The 14537-nt window shown below is 43.3% G+C and overlaps 1 protein-coding gene across 1 annotated transcript in view; it reads left to right on the top strand.

Moving 5' to 3' along the window:
* Nucleotides 1-1826: 1826 nt before the first annotated feature.
* Nucleotides 1827-14537, top strand: part of sparc (secreted protein, acidic, cysteine-rich (osteonectin)) — a 27709-nt gene continuing 14998 nt past the window's right edge. Inside the window, exon 1 of the mRNA XM_080745738.1 lies at nucleotides 1827-1918. The gene's annotated coding sequence lies outside the window, so the exon portion shown is untranslated. The remainder of the gene's footprint in view (nucleotides 1919-14537) is intronic.

Here is a 14537-nt window from a genome sequence, read left to right on the forward strand (position 1 = left end):
AGACACAGAGTGAGGGAAGTATAGGAAGAGAGAGAGGGAGAGAGAGAACAGAAAAGGAGAGGAAGGGATGGAGGCAGAAAGGGTCTCCCAGTGTAATTACACCTCCAGGGCAGGGGCGTCACAAGGGGGGGGGGGGAGTGGGATTGACTTACTAGGGCCCAAGGTGGAGGAAGGGGGCCTTAATTATTTCATGCTTTAGCTATTGAAAATTAGCAGATATACAAGCTCACAGCGAGCTTGTAGATCTGCTATTTTTGACAAGTCGTGAAAATGTGTGCAAATCTTCTTGTATTTTTTAAGCGAACATTTGTAACTCAAACTTTGCTTCTGAGGGGGTCCCTGGAACTAAATATTTTGAGATGGGGGTCCGTGGCCAAATACATATCACGTTGGGGGTCCTTGACATGACATTTATTGTGCACCACTGACATAGAAACATATTTTTTTCCAAAAAAAAACCTTAGAAGGATTTGAAATATTCAGACTCAAATTTTCACGATTTTTCAAAAATAGCAGATCTACAAGCTCGCAGCGCGGCACTCGGTGCCGCGCTGTGAGCTTGTATATCTGCTATTTTTCAATAGTCAAAGCACAAAATAATCCTGTGAATCCTCGTACCCAGGGCCCCGAATTTGGTGCGACACCCCTGATCCCAGTGTAATTACAGCTCCCTCTCCTCTCCTCTCCTCTCTTCTCCCCATCACTTCCTGCATGCAGCATGGGTTCAGTCTGCAGACTGTTAGCAGCACCCTCTTCCAGCCCAGCCGGGGCGAGGATGGAAAACGCCACGTTGCAACGCCACTTATTTTTCCTTCCCCTCCCTTGTCTCATCCAGATGTTCTTCTCGTCAGCACTGTTCTGTGAGTACACTGTGGGAACAGGCAGGAGCAATCGACCGCCGAAAAAACAATGATTGTGATGACTGCATGGCATCCAGTCAGGGCCTGATTTGCAGGCCCTCTATCTGGGTTTGATTGCTACTGCTTGTCGGTGTGGCAGGTCTTTTTTTGTGTGTGCTGTGGGTTGTGTGTGTACAGTATGTGTGTGTGTGTGTACAGTACGTGTGTGTGTCACTGACAAGTGAATGATAGCAGGGATGCGATTGTTGTTCCTCTCCGTCATTTTTCTGTAGGTTCCTCGGATGCGAGCCTCTTTGGATACCTCCCTGCACGGAAAACAACATGTTTTCACATCTTCTCTGGCGCTAGAATCCTATAAATCAGTGTTTCTCAAACTTTTAAATTTCAAGGTCTCTCCTCAACTCTGACAGTGTACAAATGGAACTAAATGAACCCTCATTTGGTTCCATTTGTACACTGTCAGTTACAGACTTGTATGGGTCAATTATAGATCCCAGAGTCCCTGGAATCTACTTTGAGAACCACCGCTATAAATCATGTGAACCCAAATTGAAACTAAATTATAACTTCAATCAGCACTAGATTATTGTTAATTAAAACTAAACTGTGGTTTTCATTTAATGTTCACTCGTCAAGTGGATGTGCAGACATTTCTCCAAGACCTTTATAATGCTTATTACATGCCACATACATCTTATTTTATATATATACACGGTATAAAGCTTTTGGAACAAATAGCATTATGTAGGTCTAGGTGCCAATTCATGGTTTGTAGTCCTTCTTTTGTCGCAACAGTTCACAAATCTTGCTGCCTGTGTTCGCACACTGTTGTATTTGTCCCAGTAGGTATGGGAGCATAGACAGAGTTAATCTCTAGGCCCAGCCCACCCGAGGAGGGGGGAGGCAGAGGTACTGTAGGGGGGCTGGAGACTCACTCAGTCCGTCCCACTGCAAATGTCTTGTGTGTGAAGTTGTTTAGGAGAGTTAGATGATCCCGGGCCCCTGCTAGAGTTCACTTCTCCTTCTTCTTCAGTTCCTCTGCTCTCTGTAACTGAAAGGTAAGGCCCCTGTGCTCCTCGTTGCATCCATTGATTGATGTATTGATTGTTTGATTGAGTACTTTATTGAAAATGAATTCAAAGGGATAAAAACACAAGAATGCCCGAAGTCTTGTTTCCACTGTCGTCCATCATTTTGTCTGTGTGTAGTCTGTGTACCTACCTCCAATTGAACCGTGAGTGAACAATAAGTTCCAGGTCCATTTGGTCACATTTGTACCCATTAGTTACAACACCGATGATTTTACTGTGTGTATGTGTATTTGAGATTTAGCATGTGAAGTATTTAGTGTAGACATAGTGTGTCATAGTTTGCAAGTGGCTTGGTTTAACTTCACAGAATGATATGGTGACAAGCAATAACCTTTGTTCAGGCCAGATTTATGTTTTTGATTAGAGACATGCAATGTTGAAATTATGTTTCATATCATTATGATTTGTAAGTAATTATTATTGAAGAAATGACCTTAATTATTTGATTGATTATGTTATTATTGATTTGAACTTTAGCTTGGTTGGCAAATGACTCACATTCCAAATTCACCTGTTTGTGCTGAAGTTCTTGGCAGGGAAGCACTTTTTCTGTCTTCAGGCAACAGTTGCTGGTACATACAGTACCAAACGTAACTACAACGACTTTCACTATTTAATCAGCCAAAGTAATGTCTTTAGATGACAAGGGGACCCAGAAATCATTGTTGGTGACTGTACCTGCCATAGTGACTGCCATTGGAGTATTCTAACTCCCGAGCCATATATGACGTACACATTTCCATAGTTTGTCTGGTGACATACAGTAAGTGCTCTCCCAGCTACTAACGGTTGAGAGCATAAAAAAAAGCTACAATCCAAACTCTTCCTGGTCCACTCTCCCTTGCATAATCAATGGAGGGAATCTTACCACTTTGGCGTTGCAAAGAAGATGATGAAAATGATTTGTCTGTAGTACTGCAACCGGACAATGTGGAGGTATTGTGTGCCACATAAGCAATGGGAGGAGGGGACTGACCAAGTTAGGAATGAGAGGGAGGGGGAGATAGAGAAGGGGGGAGGGGGACTGGAGTCAACCAAGAGGAAAAGGGGACTGTTTCTTCTCAGACAGCATATCACTCCTTCCATCCATCCAAACACACCGTCACTCCCAATTACTTCCCTGGAATGGAATGCGGAGTTGTCATGGCGATTTGTTACCAGCTGTTTGAATGCTTTGTGAGATGGTGCAGATGTCAGTGGCTTTTGCCGCTGGACTGTCAAGACTTCAGGCCATATTTACCGACTGACAAGAGAGAAAGGGGGAGACACACAGAGCAACAAAGGGAGAGAGAGAGCACAAAACAAAGCTGTGGGGGTTTGTTTGGTAATAAACATTGTTAGTGTATTCAGTGACATCTGGCAGACTCCATTCCATCCCACCTACAAACACCTACAAAAAAGTGGTTGACTGAATTTTATTACTGTACTCCAGAAATCTTTATAACGTCATTGTCGGGCAGAAACCTTGTATCTCCAAGTTTAAAATGTGTATGTTTTTCCGCAAAGTAAAGCCCTACTTCATCAGACATGGCCGTCACACAAAAGTAGTGAAAACAGCTGATCTACAAGCACACAACGCCTCACGGTGCGAGGCGTTGTGTGCTTGTAGATCGGCTGTTTTCACTAGTTTTTTAAATGATAAAAACAAATGGTTTTGGATACAAGGTTTCTACCTGACAACGACGATAAACTTAGTTGACTGGTGTCCCACAGGGGTCTATACTTGTTCCCCTACCTGTTTCCCATTTTACAATGTTTGTAGATCTGCTATTTTCAGCGAATGTTCACTTATTGTGGCTAGAGCCCATGTGCAAAAGAGAGAAAAGCTCTGTTGTTCATAGAATAAAAAAATAAATAAAAAAAAAAGAAGATGAAGAAGAAGCTTTTCCCATCCTTGGTATCTTTAGGAAGTCTGGAACCATCTTCCTCTGCTTGTCTCCTCTTTGTTCTCTCTTGGCAAGCCCACGTTAGCTGCAATTCACATGAGTCCAGTATGGAAAGGATGCTGAGCGATGACTCATTGTTGTCGAGGTGGCAGGACTGGAGTCGGACAGGGCAAGAATGGTGACAGGGCAACCGGGGACGCTGGGAAGAAATGGCCTGCCTGGCAGCCTAAAAAGCTCTTTAATCCAGGAAGGAAGGATTGTACTCCGATCTTGGCTGCCCTGAGGTTTTGACATGGACATACAAAAACTTAAAACTCAGGGTAGAGGGAGGGGAGGACTTACGGAGTGGAAAAGAATGAATTGACAGGCTGGCAAACACTCAAGAGATATGGACATGCCAGGCATAAACGTTTGAGTTAGCAAAGTGAGAGAGAGAGAGAAAGAGACCAGAATTCCCTGGACTGCAGCCCTTCTGAGCTTGAGGTGTAAATTCACAGCTGGATGGAAGGCCGGGGGGGAAGGGTGTGAGATGATGACAGACAGACAGGACAGGGCTATGGTTAAAATGTACTGCCTGCCTCAGACATGCCTTCTTATCCATGTTGGCGCTGTGTGGCTCCGTGGGTAGTCCTGGTCCACACTGTTGATTTCGTCGACTAAAACTATGACAAATTTTTTTTTGTCGACTACGTGTTTTTTTTCACTGACGAAAACGAAACAAAAAACGAAATAAAAACTAAGCTGTGATGACTAAAACTAAGACTAAATAAATTGACAATTTCGTCAACAAAATACAAACTAGACTAAAACGTTAGGGAGGGACTAGTGGAGAAGAGAGTCATTCTATGTTTGGTTGCTCTCAGGTGTTGCGCGCTGAAAATAGCAGATCTACAAGCTCACAAGCGCGACGCGTTGTGAGCTTGTAGTTCGGCTATTTTCAGCACGCAACCAAGTGTAAAATCAGTCATTGCGATGCCATCAAGGCCTGCAAAAATACATCTTATGATATTTAGTCGACTAAAATTAGACTAAAACTAAAACTTTTCAGGAGACTAAATTATGACTAAAACTAAAAGACATTTTGTTCAAAAGACTATGACTAAAACTAAATCAAAACTTGCTGTCAAAAACAACACAGGTAGTCCAGTATCCTAGCTATCACCAGCACCACTAGGGTATAGAAGATTACGCTCATTGTGATGCTCAATGGGAAACTGGTGCCAAATGGTGTTTGGACATCCAGCAAATGTCAAATGTGTCATTTAACGTATAGGAGGAACTATGTATGTCAACGGAATTACTGTACGCAATCCCTCACCCAAAACGTACACAAAATCAACCATACGTAACTATAAATGGCCCATTTGAAATCTGAAAATTTGAGTCCACCTATAAAGGGTGATTTAGCCTTAGCTTCATGGTATTGTCGCACACCAAAGATATCCCATTTGAAAGCTCACCGCGGTTGTGAGCTTGTAGATCTTCTATTTTCGGTGCGTGACAGCGCGCAAAAGTATAAAAGAAGGGTTTGATGCTGGCTCACTGTCTGAGTGGTTTGGTCACAAAGTGCACACAGAAGAGAAGGTTGAGGTTTTTGAGCACAAAAAGACTGGGATAGGTCAGTGTGGATGACAAAGACGCTTTTGTTCCAAAGTAACCTTACACCACACACACATACTGTGACGATGACAAGGCATGCATTTGACTGATGGAAGGGAATGCCTGATAGATTGCATTAGAGAAATGCACAGTGACAATCTCGAGAAGTGAAGTGCAACATAAACTTGTCCAGACAAACAAGCGCATTCTGTGTACAGCATACACACAGTGGTGTTTTGGCTGCTGAAGAGGATGAGAGAGAAATGAGTCAGGGGCGTCACAAGGGGGGTGTAAGTTGGACTGAGTTACCAGGGCCCAAGGAGGGGAGGAGCCTTAATTATTTTATACTTTAGCTATTGAAAAATAGCAGATCTACAAGCTCACAGCGCGGCACCGAGTGCCGCGCTGCGAGCTTGTAGATCTGCTACTTTTGAAAAGTCGTGCAAATGTGTGCAAATCTTTGAATATGTGTATTTTTTAAGCGAACATTTGTAACTCAAAATTTGCTTCAGGGGGGGGTCCCTGGAACTGAATATTTTGAGACGGAGGTCCGTGGCCTGGCCAAATACATATCATTTTGGGGGTCCTTCACATGAAAAAGTTTGTGCACCACTGACATAGAAACATAGGTTTTTAAAAAAAAACCTTAGAAGAATTTGAAATATTCAAAGACTTGACAGTTGACACATTTTCACGATTTTTCAAAAACAGCAGATCTACAAGCTCGCAGCGCGGCACTCGGTGCCGCGCTGCGAGCTTGTATATCTGCTATTTTTCAATAGTTAAAGCACAAAATGTGAGTGAATCCTTGTACCCAGGGCGCAGGATTCGGTGCGACACCCCTGTGCAGAGGAGGGGGTATGCGTCGTCCGAACACACGTTATCCAATTACAGAGGGAACTGGCACTCAGAGCACTGCTCTGTTTACTGCCCCAAGCCAACAGGATCACAATCCAGCTTAGGAAGCCAAAGGGCTGACAGAAAAATACATTCTCCCTATCGGGAGGTGCATGGGGGATGGGGGAAACAAAGAGGTCAGGTGACACACAGAACTCAGATTACATGTATATCGTCGTTGTCGGGTGGAAAAACCTTGTATGTCCAAAACCGTTCGTTTTTATCACTTTAAAAATTAACTAAACTAGTGAAAACAGCCGATCTACAAGCACACACAACGCCTCGCGGTTTGTGCGACGGCCTTGTCTGATGAAGCAGGGCTTTAATTTGCGGAAAAACGCACAAATTTGAAGACACAATTGGTTTCTGTACGTCCGACAACGGCGATATTGTAGATCCACTGCAACTCGCTCACGTTTCTTTCTTTTAACCTTTGCTGACGCTCCCTTTTTAATGTCCATACTTGCTTTGTGCGTATAATACTTGAGTTTGAATGACAGGAGTGAATTGTTAGGCCGACTCTCAAACCTGCCCTTTGTCCAGCTTTCACTCTACTGGGAATTCCCACAGAAAGAGTTTGTCATTCAGGTGTATCATTACAAGAGTGCAAGGCGTAGTTTGGATCCAAGGGCTTGCTATTCAGAGTAGGAAAGCAATGCATTCCACAACGGCCTATCATGCCATGTTATGGACTGAGTTTGTAGAATGAGCGCAAAAATCACTGTGCTCGCTACTAGAGATGGGATGATACGCGATATTATCGTTTATCGTGATAAAAAAACACTCACGATAATCGTATTGTGGAGATTGAATTCATCGTGATATCGTCCTCCGTCATGCACTAGGGATCAATTCACCTTTTATTTGCAGAGCTGCATATCCGCTACCACTTAAACCCTCTGTAATTGGTAAAAGGTACTTATAATATACGTACTTGATCTTTGGTCTTTTTTTTTCACTCTCTATCAAATGTCTTTGCCAAAAAATAGCTTGTGAGCTTGTAGATCTGCTATTTTTTGGCAAATGTTCCGCCCCAGGATAATGGATATAATTATCATTATGAAATCGTAAATCGCGATTTCTTTCGTCACAATAATCGTGACATGAAATGTTCATATCGTCCCATCCCTACTCGCTACCCAGGCTTGTTTTGTACTTATCATTTTAAAAATGATTTAAACTAGTGAAAACAGACGATCTACAAGCACACAACGCCTCGCACCGCGAGGCGTTGTGTGCTTGTAGATATGCTGTTTTCACAACTTCTGTGCGACGGCCTTGTATGGTTGAAGCAGGGCTTTGCGAAAAAATGCAGAAATTTGAAACTTGGAGATACAAGGTTTCTGCCTGACAGTGACAATATAGGGTTTAAGTGGTTAAAAAAAATGAAAGTGAAGATGAAAAAAGTGATGTGTGTGAGCCTTTCGTCTGACCCCCGCCATGGTGTCAACATGTCCAATACTTAAGCAGTGTTTTCACCCTTCCTTCCTTCAGCGAGCATACAGTGATCTCAATGGGGAGCAGAGTCGCGTGTAATTGAAAGTGACAGGATAAGCATGCACAAAAAGAGGCTATTCCCTGTGTCTCTATATTAAGTTGTTTGGGGTTTTTCTTTAATAGCCCCTGCACACATATGGTGTTTGCCTATCGTATTTGCTGGGGGGGACTCTGTGAATCTGAGCCAGGGGCGTCACAAGGGGGGGAACAGTGGGACTAGGAGTTACTAGGGCCCAAGGTGGAGGAGGGGCCTTAATTATTTTATACTTTAGCTAGTGAAAAATAGCAGATATATAAGCCCACAGCGCGGCACCGAGTGCCGCGCTGCGAGCTTGTAGATCTGCTATTTTTGAAAAGTCGTGAAAATGTGTGCAAATCTTCGAATATATGTACTTTTTAAGCGAACATTTGTAAGTAAAATTTTGCTTCTGGAACTAAATATTTTAAGATGGGGGTCCGTGGCTAAATATGTATAATTTTTTGGGGGTCCTTCACATGAAAAAGTTTGAGCACCACTGACACAGAAACATAGGTTTTTCAAAAAACCTTGGAAGGATTTGAAATAATATCAAAGACTTGCACACATTTTCAAGATTTTTCAAAAATAGCTAAAGCACAAAATGTGAGTCAACCCTTGTACCCAGGGCCCAGAATTTGGTGCGACACCCTTGGCCTTGCAGCCCCACCGTGTCTCCTGGAGCAAGTGTTTTTTTTTCTCTTTTTTTTCTCTCTCTCCCAGGCATCCGACCCACCTGTTATGTCACCGGGGGAACAGCAAAGAATCTTGTGTTCCCTCTCCCTCTAAAGTCAACTGGGATATGAAAGGAAAGGGTAAAAGGAACAGAAACAGTGAGAGATGTACGGATGCATCGAGGGATGATAGGGAAGAGAACGTGATAGCGAGCAGGGGTGTGTCGCACCAAATTCTGGGCCCTGGTGGGTACAAGGATTCACTTCAATTATTTTGTGCTTTAACGACTGAAAAATAGCAGATATACAAGCTCACAGCGCGGCACCGAGTGCCGTGCTGCGAGCTTGTAGATCTGCTATTTTTCAAAAATTTTGAAAAACGTGTGCAAGTCTTTGAACATTTCAAATCCTTTTGTTTTTTGAAAAAAACGATGTTTCTATGTCAGCGGTGCTCAAACCTTTTTTCACGTGAAGGACCCCCAAAATGATATGTGTTTGGTCACGGACCCCCATCTCAAAATATTTAGTTCCAGGGACCTGCCAGAAGCAAAATTTGAGTTACAAATGTTCACTTAAAAAAATACACATATTCTAAGATTTGCACACATTTTCATGACTTTTCAAAAATAGCAGATTTACAAACTCGCAGCGTGGCACCGTGAGCTTGTATATCTGCTATTTTTCAATAGCTAAAGTATAAAAGAATTAAGGCCCTTTCCCCCCCAATGTGACGCCCCTGATAGGGAGAGCAAAACAGAGCGATAGAGTAAGAGGAGGGGAGATGGGGAAAGCGAGATAGAGACAGTTCAAGAGATAAAGTAAGAAAAAAAGAGAGGTAGAGATTTTGGGCCACAGACAGATCCGTGCCGGGAGTTGTTTTTCTCGCGCATCAGGGATTTTACACCCCACAGCTGCTTGCTTTTACCCAACAAACATCCCAAATTAAATACCTTTGAGGAGGGGAAAACAGGGATCCTTTATGAGTCTGAAGTTCCCCTTTTACCCTCTGCGCTGTTTGATTATGAGCGCCGCTTTCCAAATAAAACAATTTGTTTTGCTGTTGCGTCACCTCGTCCCGGCCCCTTCATCCGCTTTCCTGTCGTGCCGAGCGCCGTTAGCTTTTCGTCTGGTTCGGAGGCGGATCGTCTAAAAGGTGAATGTGTTGAAGGAAAAAGAAAAAAAAGCATGAAAAGGTCATTAGATGGGGACACCATGCTCCTCCAAATCAAACACTGAACTGGCAGTTTTGGAGCTGAGGCCATGTTTTCCTTAATATGTTTTTAATTTGCAATCAAATTTCACATTCTCTGACCCCTCTGCTCTGCCCCCCTCTTTCTATCTCATCAAGTGCACACATAGACATCAAAGGGGGCTTGAGCCCCTGCCCTTGTATCTGTCTGTAAAAGGTGCCCTCTCCAGACCATGAATGCAGTTTTTACTGCGGTGAATGAAATGCAAATGCCCTCTTTCCATGCCATAACTGAAGGCAGCATTCAAGAGAATTGCCTTGTCCAAACTCTCCTGAACTTGAATGCAGCATCTTATGTTGAGAGAACTGCCCTCTCTGTGTAGAAATCCATGCTGTTACACCACATCGACTTGATTATGCTTTAGTTCAGTGTGGTATCAAGCACTGAAAATAGCCGACCTCACAACGAGTCACAGCGAGACGTGTTGTGAGCTTGGAGGTCTGCTATTTTCGATATTTTTTCACCAAAAGGCCCTTTTATTAATTTCAGCCCCTGCCTCTCTAAAATTCTCTGCACGTCCCTGCTCTCATCCTCTCTCAGTTTGACATGCCACTTAGTTATACTTAGTTGTTTGTTAGGGTTTATTTTCTCCAAGATTTCCTGTCAGAAAAAACACCTAGTGTTTTCTTTTTTCAGCTACCCCCTTTTTTCAAAAGGTGGAGAGAACGTTCCTTGTGCCGGCTTACACTTTTAGACGTCACTGTCTGTGCACTCTGCCAGGCAGTCGCTGTACTTTTCCACGTCCCGAGCCCACAGCCCAGTCGAGGCTTCACGGCCTCCTAGCTGACCTAACACTGTGTGCAGCGCACACAAACACTGAACACCATTGTCAAAGTCTCTCTTCTGCAGTCTGTATCAGTGCTGCTGAGGCTAATCATGTCCATCTACGTGCGTATGCCGCGTTGAAAACACCTGATTTCCAACCAGTAAGTAATTTGGGCACATGACGCGGTACTACAATGAAGTGTACTGTAAAATAGTGTGTAGTACACTGAGTGAGGTAACGCTGTTATCCATCCATCCATCCATCCATCTTCGACCGCTTAATCGGGTCGCGGGGGTAACAGTTCCAACTGTGACTTCCAGAGTTCCTTATCCTGTGCAACTTCCTCCACTCCCGTCTGGGAGTATACTGAGGCGTTCCCAAGCCAGTTTGGAGATACAGTATAATCCTTCCATCTGGTCTTTGGTCTGCCACGGGGTCCCTCCTAGTGGGACGCTCTGGAGGCATCCGTACTAGATGCCTGAACCACCTATAAGCTGACTCCTTTCCAAGTGTAGGTATCTATGGTGAAAGAAATGCAAATGCCCTCTTTCCATGCCATACCTGAAGGCAGCATTCAAGAGAATTGCCTTGTCCAAACTGTCCTGAACTTGAATGCAGCGTCTTATGTTGAAAGAATTGCCCTCACTGTCCAGAAATCCATTTTTATGCTTAGTTTAGTAGTGTGTTATGAAGTACCGAAAATAGCCGACCTCCAAGCTTGGAGGTCTGCTATTTTCAATATTTTCACCACAAGGCCCTTTTAGAAATGTCAGCCCCTGCCTCTCTAACATTCTCTGCACGTCCCTGGTCCTTTCCATAATGATCTCAGTACAGCAAGCCTGGCAGCGCACACAGACAGTGACGTCTCCAAATAAACCAACACAAGGGACGTTCTCTTCACCTTTAAAAAAAAAAAGGGGTGAAATGAAACAAGGTGTTTGTTGTGAAAGTAAGTTACTGCCATACAAGTGAAACTCCCTTAGTCCCTTTTTAGTCAGACTAGTCTATAATTAAGTACAGAAGTAATGCCATGGCTTCTGGTTGTCAACACTGCCTTGTGTGCTTTTTAATTCCACCACACTTACGTACGCCAAAGGAACATTTCCATATTTGCTTCATTGCGTAGAACTGCAGCAAAAAGCAAACAACAAATCGTAGCTTTTAGAAACAGGCCCCCCGAATACAGCTTCCAAGTTTTATGATGTTCTCTCAAGGGTAGGGATGGGACGATAAGCGATATTATCGTTTATCGTGATAAATAACACTCACGATAATCGTATCACAGAGATTTTATATATCGCGTCATGCACTGGGATCAATTCACCTTTTATTTGCTGAGCTGCATATCGGTACCACTTAAACCCTCTATAATTGGTAAAAGGTACTTACCGTATAATACGTACTTCATACAGTCTTTTTTTTCACTCTCTATCAAATGTCTTTGCCAAAAAATAGCCGATCTACAAGCTCACAGCGCGTCGCATTGCGACGCGTTGTGAGCTTGTAGATCTGCAATTTTTTGGCAAATGTTCCGCCCCAGGATATATGGATTTTGGTTTGGTTATCGCGATAATATTGTGAATCGCGATTTCTTTCGTGAAAATAATCATGATATGAAATGTTCATATCGTCCCATCCCTACTCAAGGTGTCAACGAGGGATTCATCAACGAATAGTTCACCAATTGTAAATAACAAAACCCAAATGATGTCGCCCGAGGGCCAGTCAAAACACGTATGCCGCGGTAACGTCTAAATGTCATATCTGCAGTCGACTATACATGCAAAGGTTATACCCTTTGTACTGCATCTGTCTAAACACGTTCACCTATTCAGATGGTTCATGTCAAGAGGGGCCCCGTGCATTCTTCAGGTCCCCCGGCACCCGTCAGCCAAATGTTACGCACTTTTCCTCCCTCTCTAAATGTCACAATGTGTTCCTCCTCAAGGCGATGGTATTAAGAAGTGCCCCGCAGTTTCCTCTCATCTATCCTCTCCAACGATAAGTCTGTAATTCTCGAAACGTGTCGAAACAATGTTCACAAAAGGTTCTTTGGATTATTCTGGTGATGTCTGTTTCTCCTTAAAGGGTAGATTATTTCTCCCTCTGTGTTAATTAGTCTTTGCTTCAAACCCGTTAACCCTCTTATCTCTCTGTGTGTGTGTTAGGGTATTAACGACTTGTGATTTTTGCAAGTCGACTCGACTCAGTAAAAAGATTAGTTTTATCGTTTGATGACGTCATCACATCACACACAACCCCCCAATTATTTTGGGGGGTCCCCAGATGATTAACTTAATGTGAAACATTGTTTTCTCACTCAACAGTAAACAAACCAACATAAAGTGTAGAGAGGGTATCTTCACATTTCTAAAGTGACAATGCAAGGACTCTTTAATACCTCTAAAATGACAAATTAAACATTGCCAAATATATAGAGGCAGCAATTGTGAAAATAGCAGATCTACATGCTCACAACGCCTCGCATCGCAAGGTGTTGTGAGCATGTAGATCTGCTATTTTCACAATATTATAAAAAAAAAAATCAACTTCGACTTTCTCTGATGGGAGTCGACTTGTGTAATGAAATCGACTTTTTCGTTAATGCCTAGTGTGTGTGCGTGCGTGCGTGCGTGCGTGTGTGTGAGAATGATACTAACCCTAGGTATAGTTTGAGAAGTGACTCCCTATTCTTTTTGATGACACTATGAAAGGGCTAAATGAAAGAACAGTAATTGCTTTGATCTTTGCTCTCAACTTCACCAGATGATATACACTGATAGGATCACTCTTAAAGGCCCTACACACGAGCACACACACTCAGGCCCTCTCATCTCTGCAGGATAAACAGTGGCTGGAACAGACGGGTCGTCTGAGAGGGGCACAACTAGGGAGAGAGAGAGAAAGAGAGACATCAACAGAGAGGGAGTCGAAGTAGAGATAGACAGGGGCGTCACAAGGGGGGGAAAAGAGGGACTGAGTTACTAGGGCCCAAGGTGGAGGGCCCTTAATTATTTCATACTTTAGCTATTATGTGCTATTAGTGGGCACAAGGTGGAGGGTCCTTAATTATTGTATACTTTAGCTATTGAAAAATAGCCGATATACAAGCTCACGGTGCCGCGCTGATCTGCTATTTTTTAAAAGTCGTGAAAATGTGCGCAAATCTTTGAATATATGTATTTTTTAAGCAAACATTTGTAACTAAAAATTTGCTTCTGGGGGGTCCGTTGCCAAAATACATTCATTTTGGGGGTCCTTCACATGAAATAGTTTGAGCACCACTGACATAGAAACATAGTTAAAGCACAAAATAATGCATAATAATGTGTTCCCAGTCTGAATGGGTTAAACCCCCTCCCCCTAAGAAGAACGTTCATGGGGGCCCCCGCAGTGAATCCTTGTACCCAGGGCCCACAATTTGGTACGACACCCCTGGAGATAGATAGAATCAAAAAGGAGAGACGCAGCGAGAGATGCTGTGCAGAGAGACACGGAGAGACGTTAGAGAAAGAGGGAGTAAATGAGGGAGAAACGCACAATGTGGGACACTACAAAACAAAAGAGCCCTTATTATTTTGTCCTTGAGATGAGACACGCTGAAGGGAGAGAGATGGGAAGAGAGACGGGGGGATAGTATATCAAACCCTGAACAATGGACACTCAGAGAGAAGAGGGGGAGAGGAGGAGAGGCGTTCTACTGTTATAGGCATTCCACCATGTCTGGGGTCTTTAAAGCCTGAGTTAGCCTGCAGCTTGTAGATCTGATATTTCCCGGGCCGTGTGCAATACCAGTGCAGTGCGCAGTATTTTATAGGCTTAAGATGCAGACGGACTTCAGGTCTTATGCTGTAGATAATAAAGGTTAATCTTTTTTTGTCAAGGATCCAAAAATCAAACAGGTGCTTGTGACATGAATCCAGAAATACTGCAGTGGGATTGTAAGATAATAGAATATGTTGGATGGGGAAAATATACTGGATAAAACAAGGTGGAAAATG

This window comes from Nannobrachium achirus (genome assembly GCF_963921795.1).
Source record: "Nannobrachium achirus genome assembly, chromosome: 17".
Taxonomy (NCBI): domain Eukaryota; kingdom Metazoa; phylum Chordata; class Actinopteri; order Myctophiformes; family Myctophidae; genus Nannobrachium; species Nannobrachium achirus.